The sequence below is a fragment of the Cavia porcellus genome, unplaced genomic scaffold (genome assembly GCF_034190915.1).
Source record: "Cavia porcellus strain 051 isolate PalLab524CR breed Dunkin Hartley unplaced genomic scaffold, mCavPor4.1 scaffold_26, whole genome shotgun sequence".
Taxonomy (NCBI): domain Eukaryota; kingdom Metazoa; phylum Chordata; class Mammalia; order Rodentia; family Caviidae; genus Cavia; species Cavia porcellus.
The window spans coordinates 11,584,188-11,599,300 of NW_026947509.1; the positions used below are offsets into that span (position 1 = coordinate 11,584,188).

General features: G+C 43.5%; 1 long non-coding RNA gene across 6 annotated transcripts in view; it reads left to right on the forward strand.

Annotated features, from left to right (window-relative positions):
• The window catches only part of LOC106028607 (uncharacterized), a 146,835-nt gene that overhangs the window by 89,145 nt on the left and 42,577 nt on the right, over window positions 1-15,113 (forward strand). For all 6 annotated transcript variants that reach the window (XR_010043303.1, XR_010043300.1, XR_010043301.1 and 3 more), the window contains 3 exons: window positions 2,491-2,610; window positions 10,556-10,644; window positions 12,099-12,322. This is a non-coding gene — a long non-coding RNA (uncharacterized LOC106028607). The remainder of the gene's footprint in view (window positions 1-2,490; window positions 2,611-10,555; window positions 10,645-12,098; window positions 12,323-15,113) is intronic.

Below are 15,113 nucleotides of genomic sequence, written 5' to 3' on the forward strand. Positions count from 1 at the left end.
TCTCCTTCCTGCGCCAGGGTGACCACTTACCTGCTAGGCAGGAGATCGGGTCCTCTGCCCATCAGGTGAGGTGAGGTTTTTCAAAGGAGAAGGAGTTGAATGACAGTTGAGTCTGACCTGGGGACATAATCAGTGCACTTAAGCTAAGCCATCTCCACAGTGAGGACCTGAATGGGCCTGGGTGGCTGTCACTTATGGGCAGTTCATGATTACCTTGCCCAGGTCACCCAAACTCCAGCAGAAGCAAAAGTTCTCATAGACTATTTGATGACTCTCAGTTGGTTTCTTGAGATCTCTCAGTGTTTCAGTTTAACCCATTAGTTAAAGAGAGGAAAGTATACTTGCTTTAAATTCCACATAAATAATTTTAAAGTACATTAAGCCTGTGTTTTAATATAAAAGTGTTTGCCCAGGCATCAAATTGGTGATTGAGAAAACGATGAGAAACTCTTCTCAGTCTGATCAGTCATCAATGAGTAATCAAGTAACTGAATGAAACGGTCTAACATAGCAGGACACTCACCAGTCCCACTGCCTGTTCCAGAGCATATAGAAATCACTACTGTCCTTCTTTTGCAATCTGGTTGAGCCCATATGACCGTATTCTCACACCCCAAATTAGGAGAGAAGTATGTAAACTACGTCTGGCTCTGCTCTATAAAAACAGTTAGACAATATTCTCCATTTCATTTCCCATTACGCAGTGAGCTTAGAGGGCAATGGTTTAAGATTCCATGTTCAGAAGATGAAAGAACTTTGGGCTCCAGAGTTATCATTTGAAAGATGAGTTTACAAAGAAAGCTTCTACACTCACACTGGATAGGGACAGGATGGAGAGATAAACCTGTATGTGAAACCTCTGAGGCTATTAGTACAACTGAAATTCATTGCTCTAATACAGAAGAAATCAGTTCCAGAAATGAGATGTTGACATAACCAAACTGTATTTGCCTGGTACATTACCCTAAATATGTCCCACAAATTTTAGAGTTCAGCAGCAGACACAAAGCAAACTAACACCAGAGGACAAAGAAATAAGATTAGCAGTGATAAATCATATAGTATAAATATTGCTATTAACAAGAAGTGGTCTGTTGGCCTACTATTATATTTAAGGGAAATGATTAGACACCAAAATTTTAGTAGTGTTACTAGCTACAAGAAAGAAATGAACCAGGAAAAAAAAATTTCTGAGTTTTCAAACACAAATAGAATAAGATACATTGCGTCTGGAAATGTGGCCTTATGCAGTTGGAAAAAATAAATTATTTTGGAACCAAATAATGAGGCATGGAACTAAGAAGAATTTAAGTGGCATATGCAGTGATATCTTAGTTCGTGAACTTAATTCCTTCCACTATTTGAGTCACAAACCAAACTGGACAAGAACTGAATCAAATTTCACCATAGGGTCAACATTGGGCCTAGTTAATGAAGTTGAATCAGTTCTCATTCAATTTGGTTTGTGACCAGAGTCATAGAAGGAATTAAGTTCATAGATCAGGACAATGCTACATTCTATAAAATTCTGGGTGGAATGAAGTAATTTGAAGCACACATTGGCTCAAGAATAAAGCCTCCGGACCTGTGATTTCCAACAGCCTCAATGCTTATGCTAAGAGAAAGGACCAAAAGCAAAGAAGCAAAAGAAAAACAATAAATTTGATAACAAAAATCACTAGAAAATACCTCCATCTCTGGTAACAGGCATACAGCCCCGACTGAAGACAAGCAGGTCACATGCCTTCTAAGATTCTGTGAAGTGTATTGCCAAGGAGTGCAGGGGCCTGGATTTTCGAACTTGTTTATTCAAGGCTTAAAACAAGTTTTGCTTTTCCAATCCATCCCAAATTGAGCAGAGACCAAGATCCGAGATTGCAGGAAGGCACGTCCTCCCACACCAACTACAAGTGACCAAGATGAAGAATAAATAAAGGAGCCAAATCCTGGAGTTGAATCCAAAAACCTCTGCTGTGCCCAGAGAAAAATGGCTGCCCCATGGTGACCCAGAGGGATGCAGCATGCCCGTGGAGTCGGTGCTGTATGCTGTGATTTCCTTTTCCATGGGGCATTTGTCCTGTTCTTTCCTCACTATGCTACCTGGGTAATAATGATGGGAAGAGGGGTACAGATAGTGCCTTTCTAACATGCACACCGAGGGGTGCCAATTCATGCAGTGGCTGAACACTGAAGAAGATGGTGGTGAATGGGACCTTGAGCTGTCTCCCTCGGGATGGGACAAGCGTGTCCTGTGAGAAGATGAGTGACATGGATATTTGGTGCCTGGAAGAGCAGATTATACCAGTGGACTTTTATCAAATCCTCACCTTTGAGTGTCTTTGGGGGCACATAAGACACATAGATCTCTTAGTCTCTTTTGCAGTTGGGCCAAAGGGCCCTGACCTCCAACAATAGAAGGAAGCCTGCTACTTCTAAGCGAAATGCACTAAAGGTGTTGTGTCTTCTCTACACCTACTCCTGTCTGAGCAGATGGAGGAAAAGCTTTCCAAGATGGAGGAGCCATGTGATAGGAGGAGCCCAGATTCCAGAGTTGTCAGTTGAAGAAAGGACACCCCCAAATCTCATGTAATCCAGACCACATGTTCATGGGTAAGTAGTGGCCTTATGGATTGAAGTACTTATCTTTGGGATTTGTATTACATTGCAAGCTGCATTGATTGCCTCAAAAATTTATAATTCTAAATGAAAAACTAGTTCTAAAAGCTAAGGAACCATTTATATCTCTTGACATGAGTGGAATCATCCTCTCAACCCATTATCATTGTCACGTTCATACATTTGATTCAAAGAACACTTCTTGAATATCTATAATGTGTTGGGTACCATGACAGATGTTGAAATACAGAAAAGAATGAAAGGTTTGGCCATAATCTGATGGGAGAATTATATGTATAAATAGATAATAAAATAAGGAATTATATCCTAACTGTGATGCCAGGACCATATGACACAAGTAACTTTTTAAAAGGTGGATGGTGAGAGGTGACCTGCATGGAGGTAATATACATAGCAGCTTTCAAAGGGCAAAGAGGGATTTTTATAAGCATATGGGGCAGGTAGAAGACTTCTAGGTAGAGGAAACAACGCATGTGGAAGAATACAGGTGTGAAACTCAGGAAAATGAAATTGACTTTTACAGTTGGGGATGAAAATAATATTTATTATTCTCATCACTGGCCTACCAAAATGTTTTGGTTTGTGTCTAGATGTCCTCTCAAAGCCTCATGCAGTCATAGGTGTGTGTGTGTGTGTGTGTGTGTGTGTGTGTGTGTGTGTGAGCTTTTCAGAGGAGGTTGAATCTAAAATTTATGATGGACTCATGGTCCAATGCTGAGATTAAAGGTATGAGTGCTATTCTTGCCCTACAGCAGGTAACCTGCATATAAAGTAAGGAACAGAAAGAGGCTTATTCTCTCTCTCTCTCTCTCTCTCTCTCTCTCTCTCTCTCTGTCTGTCTGTCTGTCTAGCTCTCTGTTTGCTTTTGTTGTCTTCTGCCACCATGAACTGTTGCCTCTCTGCCACATGTCACCCTGTCTCAGAGTCAGCCAGTTATGGACTGAAACCTCCACAACCTCTTCCTCACTAATTTTCAGTGTTGGATATTTTATTTTAGCAATGAGAAAAGTAACTAAGATGCAAAAATATTTATTAATTTCCATACCCATGGTAACATGGATTTGATCCTTATTCTCCAAAGAAGCTGAGTCCAGGGAATGCAAGTTGTAGATTAAGCAGGACCTTGTGAGTTAATCTCTGAAATTTATTCACTATGGGCTGTGGGCCACATTACTGGACTTGTCTTTATTTCCCTAGTGCTGCTGTACTGGAGAAGGAGCTCACATTTATCCTACCTGATTCATAGAACCTCTGAGAAAATCCAATGTGAATATGAGATCTGGTATAGAATGACATATATTTTTTAAAATTTTATTTTCTGTGTTATTTTATTTTATTGTAATGGGGGATTGAACCTTGGGCTTTTGCACTAAATTACACCCTCAAGCCTTTCTAAATTTTTTTGAGACAGGGTCTCAGAAAGTCAGTAAGTTACCCAGCTGGGCTCAAATTTGCAATTCTCCTGAGTATTGGGATTATGGACTTGTACCACCATGCCTGGCATTGTTCTTTGTTGTAATTTGTTTCGTGGCACTGAGGGTGCAATTCAGGGTCCCACACGTGCTCAGCAAGCACTCCATCACTGAGCTATGCCTCAGGCCTGCACTAAGAAGATAGTTCATGGAGGAGGGTTAGCATGGAGAAACCGTGGCTGTGACAGATTGTGTGACATCATGGTAGAGATTCATTTTACTTCTTTCTGGTGGTAGCTGGCCTGTGTCATCAAGCAGATTGTGCCTGGGTGGGATCCCCTGGGGCGAGGGAGCCCATGTCAGAGAGGGAGCATGCTGACAAGGAGAAGCCTAGGGGGCGGCTGGGCTGGCTGGGATACAGTCAGCACAGGCAGAAGTCAGGATCAGCATGTACGAGGGAAGTAAACATTTTGGCCTGAGAGTGACTGGCTTGGAGAGTGAGTGGGAAAGGGAATAGAAGGGTAAATAAACTATCAGATCTGTAGCCAAAAAGATAAGGAAGGAATAAATCATGACACAGAACATATGTGGAACTGGACAAGGAGCTTAGACCTGTTTCCAAAAGCGAAGGCGTTGAAGGCTGACATTTAGAGCCTAGGTGCAAGGTGAGGGCACATCTTTACATATGAGGGGTCCAGGCTGTGACAGAGATAGGGACCTCAGTCTTGACCCTGAACATCACTGTCAAAGTCACAGGGCTTGAGGACTCCAAGTGAAACCAACACTTAGCGGACGTTTCCTGCTGTCTGCCACCCTCCCTATTTCTCCAGGGTCAAGCAGGGACTCTTGACTTGGTAGTGGCGCTGACAAGGCTCATGAAGCAGGGTATAGATGCTATTTCTCTCATAATCAGAGGAGTGTTCCCCAAGCTGCTTCACTGTGTCTCAGTGATTATTACGCAGCCGTGATCCGTGCATACAAAACCTATGGAAGCCTATTTAGGTGTCATGTGCAAACTTGTCAGAACTTTCCCTCAGCATCAGCTACTTTGTGAAGCAAGACCTCCAGGTCTTTGAGCTCCTAAATCTGCCCTCATCAGAGCATAAGTGCTTCTTGTGTTTGGAGGTCTGATACACTGCTTCATTATCATCTATTGAGTGAGACCTTAAAGGCTGAGCCTAAGTGCAGAGCTTTATTGATGCAACCAGGCCAAAGTACCCAGCTGAGTGTTCCTGGTGGTGCACCTGAGACGCTTAGACCACATAAAACTAGGCCTTGAGACTCAGATGACATTGCCAGCCCATCAGTAAATCCTCAAAGCCTGAGCTCTGGTCCCCCCACCCCACCCCCAGCTTGCAATGCCCTCTCTTCCAGAAGGGTGGTGGAATTACTTTGCTTTGGCATTAATGGTATAAAGAGCTACCTTCTCATCTGAGTAATGCTAATTCATCCCCATCCCTGGTCATTTGCTCCCTGTTAGAAATACCCTGACAGCCTCCATCACATTACCATTGCAGCCGGTCCACCTCCCAAGAATAACCTTCTAAGGAGGATGAAATGCACACCAGTGGCATCTAATACCAGGGCATTCACATTCGTATTTTTAGCAGCATCTATCAGTTAGCCCACCCTTTAGTGTACTGTATGTACTTTTAATAATCTCCATAAAAGCCTGATTTCCAATCCCTAGGCTCAAGCTGACAGTGTAAATAAAATCACCCAAATCCACAGGGTAAGAGAAATGAAAATGACATGGATTAAAATTTGGTCAAACCTCTTTCTTTTTAAAAATTCTGCTTCCCTTCCAATTGGATCACGACCCTCTGTGTGCTCGGCTTAAGACCAGACGGTACGCTTTCACTTTTATTCCTCTCTGCAGCAGCTTACAGTATTTAGTGAGAGTCTGTAAAGAATGTGTGCTGGGGAGAGAGTTAATACCATAATCCCCATCGTTGGGGTCAAATGCTGAATAGAGCGAAAGAACTAGAAAACGTGGTACATGCAACGGCAGGAAAAGGCATCGGCGGGCTGCTCCGTGAACCTGGCATCCGCCACCCGGGAGCGATGGCCGTGGGGTGCGAGAGTGTCGATGCAGACATGTACTTGAAGTTTCTCAGGCACACAGAAGACTTGAGCAGAAGTCTGAGTACCCAGATACACCAAGAGGCATTTGTCACCATTCTTAATTGCATCTTTCCAAGTATCTGTCTGGATTTAGTTCCTAAGTAATACATTTAGACAATGAATTATCTCCCTGAGTGGAGGCTTGTGCTATCTTTCCACCATTCAGTGGCAAGTGTGACCAGTGAACTCTCTGGTAGCAATTTGGGGCACCTCAGGAAAGAGTGTCCAGTGGCCACCTTCCACTGTGTCTTGAGAAAGTCAATCAAACCTGCCAGGAGTAAGATTACCAGCCAATAAATACATTTTTGCAGAAATTCTGTGTAAAGAAGTGGGGTGTGTGTGTGTGTGTGTGTGTGTGTGCGTGTGTGTGTGTCTGTGTGTAAATGGTGGTTGTCTCATAAAGTTCCAAGTTGGGTCTATCTGGAATAACAACTTTCAAAGGAGTAACTAGAACAGATAAACATTTACATTTTTGTTTATTTTTAAATACACAGGTAATAAAACTCACACTTAGGGGTTCAGAATTCTATGATTGCTTTCAAATTCCTGCAGTGTACACATGTTGCCACAATCATGACACTCACAGGTTTATCACACTCAGCGCTGGGATGCTTCTTTGTTGTTACATTTTCTACCCCAAACCTAAAAATTACTGATTTAATTCTACAAATAAAATTGTGAGGTATTTGTATTTTAAGTCTGTCTTCTTTCATTTAGCAAATGCATTTAAGATTAAACCATGTTGCACTATCAATAATTTATTCATTTTTATTGTAGGGTAGTTTTTTTCCATAATTTTCAATAACATTTCAAGAATCATTTATTTTTCTGGTTTTATTGTGGTATGTTTTATGTATGATCAATGAAACCCCTCTAAATGTACAGTTCAATCTGACTGCTGTACGTCGCCTTGCAGGGGTCACAGTAAAATCCTGCACATTCTCATCCTGCCCCTCAAATTCTTTTGTGCTCATTCTCTCTTAGTCCTTATTCCCAGGCCAACAGATCGACTCTTGTCACATGGATCAGGAGGTCTTTCCTAGAATTTTTTCAAATGGGTTCCTATAGTCAGACTTTTCAGTGCCTGGATCCTTTCACTCACCCAGGCCTGTGAGACGCATCTCTGGTGTGTGTCTGCTGGTAAATTACTCCTTTTCCTTGCTGAGTGGGGCTCCACTGTTGCGCGACTATGCTTCAGCTGCTCATGAGCAGCAGCCTTTAGAGAAGACCTTGAGAGCATCATGTTGAGGTGAGTTCTCATTATAACCAATAGGAGCTGGGCTCCATGTAAGGCTGGGCCTGTTTTCAGCACTGTGTGACCAGGGAGTTTAGTAACAGAATCTGAGACTCATAAATATGATTTTGCATTGATGTATTTTGCAGAATGACCACGGTGATGGTCTGAAATCGTACCCTATGCACAACTAGTCTCACAAATATATTTTTGAGCAATTTAGAATAAGATTGGAACAAGAAAGGCTTTCCTGGCCAAAAAACAGCATCATCTGAACATTTTATATGAGAGTTTATATACGTGCTTTTGTGCAGACATCACGAATCGTGTGTCGACTGGAGTAAGCTGCCTTCTCCGATCACAAGAGGCCTGCTTATTGCTTACGTTCTTGGAGGGAAGAGGCCACACGATAGCCCACTGGTGCACCAGTGTGAACAAGTGTGCTTATTAAAGTCTGTTGAACTGATTATTAACCGAAGGCACCTGTGATTTTTACTGAATATTCTAAAAGCTCATGACAACCTTCATCTGAGATGTAGCATTCTCACTGTTGTAATTATGCCTTAAAGACAAGCAGGAAAGAGAGGTGAGGTACTCAGGAAAAGGAAATAGGTGCATGTGCACACGGGGTGGGGAGTGTGCAGATGTGAGTTCATGTCCCAAACCAGCTCGTGCAATAGATTAGTGGTGGAAGTCGGCTCTAACTGCCCGTGATCATTGCTCTACATGTATGATTAAATACCCAAAAACCAGTGGGTGTAGGCAGAGAAGTATTAGGAAAATTATTAATTAGGGCTTTAGAATTTTGATTGTGAAGGGTAATCTTTTGTTTACTTAATAAGACACCAAAATATGTGAAAATAACGAGGGGATTGTAGTCGAACCAGGAAGTGTAATACGTGCCCCCAGTAACTCAGCATACTATCTCTTTGCCACAGAGCACACTGAGGAAATTACTCAAGAAATCCTATTTCAAATAAACAAATCATTATTGTGCAAAGCAAATATCAACAGGCCTCAATTTGATGCGTTATCTTACCTAACGTCTTAGTCACTTTCTCGTTAGCGGGACCCGATAACCAGTACCGGTGATGTTGCAGAAGTTTCAGTCCATGTGCAGCAAACTTAAATACACAAATGGGGAGGCAGAGGGACACAGCAGCCAGGAACCGGAGAGAAGGGAGCAGCGCTGGAAAGGCAGACACACCCCTGGGTGTCACAGCCTCTGTCTCTGCCTCCTCCAACAGACCTCACCCCCCAGCAGCAGGTCAGCCTCTGATCAGGCCTGCGTGGTCAGTCAGCTGCCTTCCAAAAGCCTCCTAAGGGTGCATGAGGCCTTGGGGGACCATTCTTTATCCGAACCCTAACATTTCTCTTTCTGTTAGGCCAGAGTTAACCTCTCGGTCTTTTTGACAGCTACTCCTCCTTTACCCAACCCATAAATGCCAGTGCTCCTTTTCTCATAGTTTACCTGTTTCCATGGAGAAGTCCTTCATGGCTGTCATTAAACAGAGTGGCCGAGCTACAGCCCCAACCCTGACACAGATGTCAGCTTCCTACTTAAAATTTCTCCCAGGATGTCACACAAACAGCCCAGACTTACATCATGCAAAGCAGAGTCAATATCTATCTACCCAAATGGTTCCTCCTCCATAGAACCTACCATATGCGTCCATTAGCTCTTATCTAACTTCCCGTTTCCTCCACTGGATGGAGGGCAAGAATATGTGTCTTTCGCCTGGCACCTGGCCATGTGCCTGGCACAGGGTAGGCATTTATAAATATTTGTGGAAGGAGTGTGCGTACATGATACTCACATGCATATGAAGAGTGATTCATTTCTTCCCTAATACACACGAATGATTTAAATTAGTGGTGGCTATGATACCATAGAGCATTAATTCCATCTCAGCCGCCAACTGTCATGTCCGCATGAAAGCCAGGAGACAGACATGTCTTATATCACAGAGAAAACTGTTAATATATTTTACTTCTTTTTCCTATTATTTTTATTTTTATTTATTTGGTAGCAGGGATCGAACTCATGACCTTGCACTCACCAGGCAGGCACTTAGGCTGCTGAGCTAAATCCCTAGCCCTAATTTTTCTCATTGAAGTCATACGGTTTATGCAAACTTCCATGTGCTATTTCGTATCTTAGAAATTGGCAGGTACTTTTTCTCTAGTTGAATAACATTGCCTGAGAGGAATCCTTTCTTGTTTACACCAGAAATTGATTTTGAAAGATTGCGAAGACTTCATTACAGAACTTAGTCTTGGTCAACAGTCTGGTCTCTGCACCAGTGGGTTGTACTGTGTGGTCTCCGGCCTAGAACATCCCTCGGAAACTAATTAGAAATGCAAATTCTTGATCCCCGCCCCCACCTTCTGAGTCAGCAGCTGTGCTGGGCCAACACTCTGCACCTTAACAAGCCCCTTGGGTTGGGGACACCATGCTGCCTTTTCCAGTGACAGTCAACTTGCTCTGAGGCTCCTTCCCAGGCTGCTCCTCCCTTCCACCCAGCCTGTTACTCCTCAGGCCTCCTAGTTGTTCCAGATCATATTTGTATTGAAAAGAGCCATCTGCACTGAACAGCAAGTCTTAGAACAGTGCCTGGTGTCTGATACATACAACATAAGGCAATTGTTTTTCTTTAAAACTTAGATTTAGTAGCAGAAATGTTGTCCAAGTGAAATATTGTGCAGAGGCTGTGTGTGAATGCACCTGGGTGTGTGTGCATGCGTGTGTGTGTGTGTGTGTGTGTGTGTGTGTGTGTGTGGTAGGGAGTCCCTACAGTGGAATGGGCAGAGCTTCCTCAGCCCGAATCCTTTCTCCAGATCCCCTCTGGGGAACCCAGTTTGGAACCTTCTGGGCAGTGGGATGGGACTGGTTGGGAGGTCAAACTCTGGGTTGTTGTAGCCTCTTTCTTTGGCCGGTTTACGGTAGCTATAGCTTGGTGATATTTTCCTTACCTAAAAATGGGAATTAACCACAGTTTCTCTTCTAGTTGGACATTTACTTGTCTCTTTTGTGTTTTTTAGCTTCCCATAGAAATATGACCTATCTTTTTTTGTTTTTGTTGTTTTGTTTTGCTTTCTTGTTTATTTTGTTTTGTTTTTGTTATCATGGTGCTGGGACTGAACCCAGGCTAGGCAGGTGCTCCACTGCCAAGCTACATCCCCAGCCCAACACTGTCCATCTTCAAAGTTCCCCTTCTCGGTGACACGGGACTACAGGTGAGTTTTGCCATTGGCTGATCCTCTGTCTTTGTGTTCAGTATTGACTTAGAGTCATTAGAGAATAAACAGAGTCAAGCTGTCACCATCTCAAGTACCAATAAAGACAGGGAAAGCCTCTATGAGAGTCACCAAAACATTTAACAGATTTCAACCCCAGAATCCGATTGTGACACGGCCTGATGAAGAGGGAGGATGTAAAGAATTGTGAGAACAGTAAAACAGGGCCATCATGGTCTTCTCTGTCACCTCCTCTTTTCTCCTCTATCCTCATTCTCTTCCCTCCCCAACTTCTCTTTTCTGTCCTCCTCCCCTTTCTTGTCTCCCCTCCTTGGGCTCCTGAAGGACCTGCAAAGCACTGGCCTGGGTTCCCCCTCCCACTGACCACAGAGTAACCCCCTATGTTCATTTTTCAATACCCTAAGTCCAAGACCTCTCGTGGGTAGTGAAGCAGCCTGGTACCACAAGAATCCCGGGTGCTATCTCACCCCTTTGCATGCCTCTCTTCTCTTTCTCCCCTTCTTCCTGCTTCCTTTTGTCTTTTTTTTTATTACTTTATTAATATTAAGAAGAAAAGGTAAAACAAATTTTCACAACAAAATAATGAAAAAGTAACAATTGTTAATAAATTATACAACATTTTCTTTAGTCACTCAAGTACAAAATATGGGCATAAAAATTACTTCAATCAATATTAGCACAACCTTTCCTATTCAGTGAACTAAGTGTGCACTGTCTTTGTTTAGAGTGTCTTTGTTTAGTCACCCTGACCCTTCCTGGTGCTTCTTCTTGGGGACAACTCTATACCTGGTTACCAGGAGACTGCTGGAGGTCAAATGGGCAATAAACCCGAAGGGAGGTGTGCTGTCAAGTGAGGGGCAGGGAGCAGTAGGGAACCCGAGAGGACAAGTGGACCTGACCTTGTTCTCCGCTGAGTTTGCTCCACAGTCTCTTAGGAAGCCAGCTGGAAGGCAGGTCCCTCTGGCATCCCTCAGCAAATGGGCTGATTCTCAGAAGTCCAGAGAGAGTCCTATTGGTCACTCTATGGTGCATCGGAGATTTTGACAGAAATACCAGATGCACTTTAATTCAATTGGATTACCAAAAATGGCCCGGTAGGGAAAACACTGATAAAAATCTATGCTATAGAGTGCATTTTACATTAGACTGCAGTACTTATGAAGGCAATTATTTTTTAAATGGAATTTTACAAATGGAATCTGTATATCTGTTTTTTGTTTGCTTTTTATCTTATAAAAAAACTAAAGTACAAGACCACTTGGGTTAGATGGCCTATTGCCTTCCCTGGATCCTTTCCCCATCTCTCCCACATTTTTCAACTTCCCCAGTGCTCTGGGCACTTTGGTTTCAGCATGGAAATGGGTGCAACCTCCCCTGTGTTTCACCGTGATGTCCCCTTTACCCCCTGCTCTGGCTCTCTTTTGTCTCAACAGTTCTGATGGTTAAGCTTGACTGTGTCGATTTGGTGGATTAAAGAGCTGCCTAGGAGATTGCTGTGGTCCCTTCTGGATGTGTCTGGCTGGGTCACGGAGGCCCACTGTTCTTCTGGTGCTGTTCTTCTGTCCTGCTTTCCAGCCACCAGAAACTGAACATCTGTGCTCTGCCATGATATTTCTGCCTTGGAGCCAGCTGACCATGGACTGGATCCTCTGAAACCGTGAGCAAAACTAAAACTTTCCTCATTTAAATTGTGAGTGTTGGGTATTGCATCTCATTGATGGGAAAGCTGATTAGTACAATAGCCAGGTTCACTGAGACAGGAATATATACTTAGCATCTTGGAAGGTGACCTGCTCTTGTCCTCACAGTTACTGGTGACCTTCTAGCCTCCATTCCCTCCCCCTGGCTCCCACCTCTACCCCATTGCAGCTATTCTGCTAGGTCACAGACTTCAAATGCTTGGCCCCTCCCTAGCCATTACATGTGACCTTTCTAGGAGTAACTGACCCTTTCCTTTTTGACCCTTCTTCTATCCTTTGGGGGTCCAGGATCCCCTATGTCCTCCTGTTTCTCAGAGGTCCTAAATTTCTTTTTTCCAAATTTTGCTGAGCTTCTCATTGTTGACACTCTTTACTGTGCTCTCTCATGCCCTCTGCTTTTCTCCTTTATATTCTTCCTGGGCAAGATCATGTGGGCTGACACCTTTGGGATCCTGTCCTCATGCTCAGATCACCTTCAACCCACTCTCCAAAAGAGCTTTTCAAAATGACATTTCCCAATTCCACAGGTAGCTACATACAGATATTTCAATTTAAATTCAATAAAATTCAGGATTAGAGTCACTCAGCCACGTTTTCAGGGCTCAGTAACCCACATTACTAATGGTCAGTTGTCAAACCGTGCAGAGAGAGGGCATCTCTGTCACTTTACAAGGCTTAATGGGCAGCATTGTCTAAAACATGGTCATAGCAAATCCCTGGTTGCTTCTCTAATGATCCTCCACAGGCTTCAGACTGAACCCCACACTCATGGCTTGGCAGGCTCAAACCTGCTGGGCCCTCAGTTTGAACCTGCGCCTCAGCCCTGCCCATTGAACCCCAAACCATGCCTGCAAACTTCAGTTCTGCTGTTTCCTTCCCTCAGGAAAGCCATGTCCCTGTGTCCTTTGGATCTCTGGCTTATTATTCACAATGTGCTCAAGCATCACACGACCCAGGAAACTTTTCCCAGCCCTTCCAGACAGAGTGTAGGCTCTTCTGTTTACAGTTTTCCCTGACGCTTATACTATCGTGACATTCCTCATTCATTCAAAACAAACAAAACAAAACAAAACTATTCATTCATGGTAGAAGACTGAATAATGGCCTCCAAAAGATGTCTGCATCTAATTTCTGGAATCTGTGGATATGTTCTTTTAGATGGCAAAATGGACTTTGCCGATGTGGTTAATGATCTGGAGTACCTTGGATGGTCCAGGTGACCCAAGGAGGTAACCACGGAGTTCTTAGGAGAGAGGGTCAGAAGGGGCAAAGGGAGAGGCTGGAAAGCAGGAGGATGGGAGGCTGTGGCTTCAGAAGCTGGAAGGATGCACTGGAGATGAAGGGTGGAACCACAAGCTAGGAATGAGGGCAAACTCTGGAAGCCAGAAAGGACAGGAGAGATTCTTCATAGAAGAAACATGGCCTGCTGACCCACTGTGAAATTTGGGCTTCCAAGCAATAACACAACAGCTTTGCTAGTCTGTGGGAATTGTTACAGCAGCAGTAGGTAATACATGGTCCCCACCTTAACCTCATCTTGAATATGTCCCAAGACCCTGTGGATGCCTGAGACCATGGATCATACCAAACCATATGTGTACTATGTTTCTATCACATACACATATAATAAGATTAAATTTATAAATTAGTATAGAAGACTATCAATAACTTACCATAGATCTTAAGATCTCAACGTTTGATTTTTTCCTTAGGTCAATAATTACATATTTTCACCTGAAAGACGCGTATGATGGCTTCTCTTTAGCATGTCTGAATTACCACATCTGAATCATTACTTTTGCATTCTGGGAGAATTATTAAGTGAAATCCAGATTACATGATTACAACTGTGATACTGGGACAAACATAAGTAGCACACAAACACTTGCTACTTAGGATGGGTGACAGAAAATCCATCGTAGTCTGGCCCCTGATGGGTGATGTCCTGCATAAGATGGCACAAATTCTCATCATGCTACTTAAATGGCACACAATTTGAAACTGTGGAATTATTTATTTGGGGATTTTCTCATTTAGTAGTTTGAGAATGTGGTTGACCACAGATAACAGATGTCACAGAAAGCAAAGCTATTAATAAGAGGGGCTGCTACAAAACGTATACTCTTCCATCCATCCACTCAGGTACTTATGTCACCTACTGTTGAAAATCATTTCTGTCAGACCTACTGTGGCACTCAGATACACTGACCCAGCACTGCTGCTGAGAGGGGTTTGGGAGAGAAAAGGATTGGCAAGGGGACCAGATGATGACGGGTTTCAAGTCAGTGCTCAAAGTTAGAGTAGATTCTGCAGGACCTTGAAAGGTTTCTGCGTTCGTATCTCATGCTCACATCTGCATCTGACCTGGTTTGGATGTGGATCTGTGCTGGAGTCAGGGAGAGGATGCAGCTGCCGCAGTTCCCTGTGTGAGAGATGAGACGGCGGCAAGGGAAGGGGTCCAGTCATATCGAGGTGATGCTTCAAAGGCAGCATTGATCGGGCTTTGGGGTCAGTTTGATGCTGCGCCTCAGAGAATCCAAGATGACTCTGAGAACAGATGACTCTAAGCTCAGTGCCTGGCACACAGTGGATAAGAAACGATTGTCTTGAGTTGAATTGTGTGGCAAGAAGACAATGGAGTAGATCATCACTGGGAGGAAAGGATGATGCCAATGAATATGAATAGTGGAGGAAAATAAATAGAAGAATAAGTGTGTGTGCCTGTGTGTGCACGCATGCGCAGCGCTC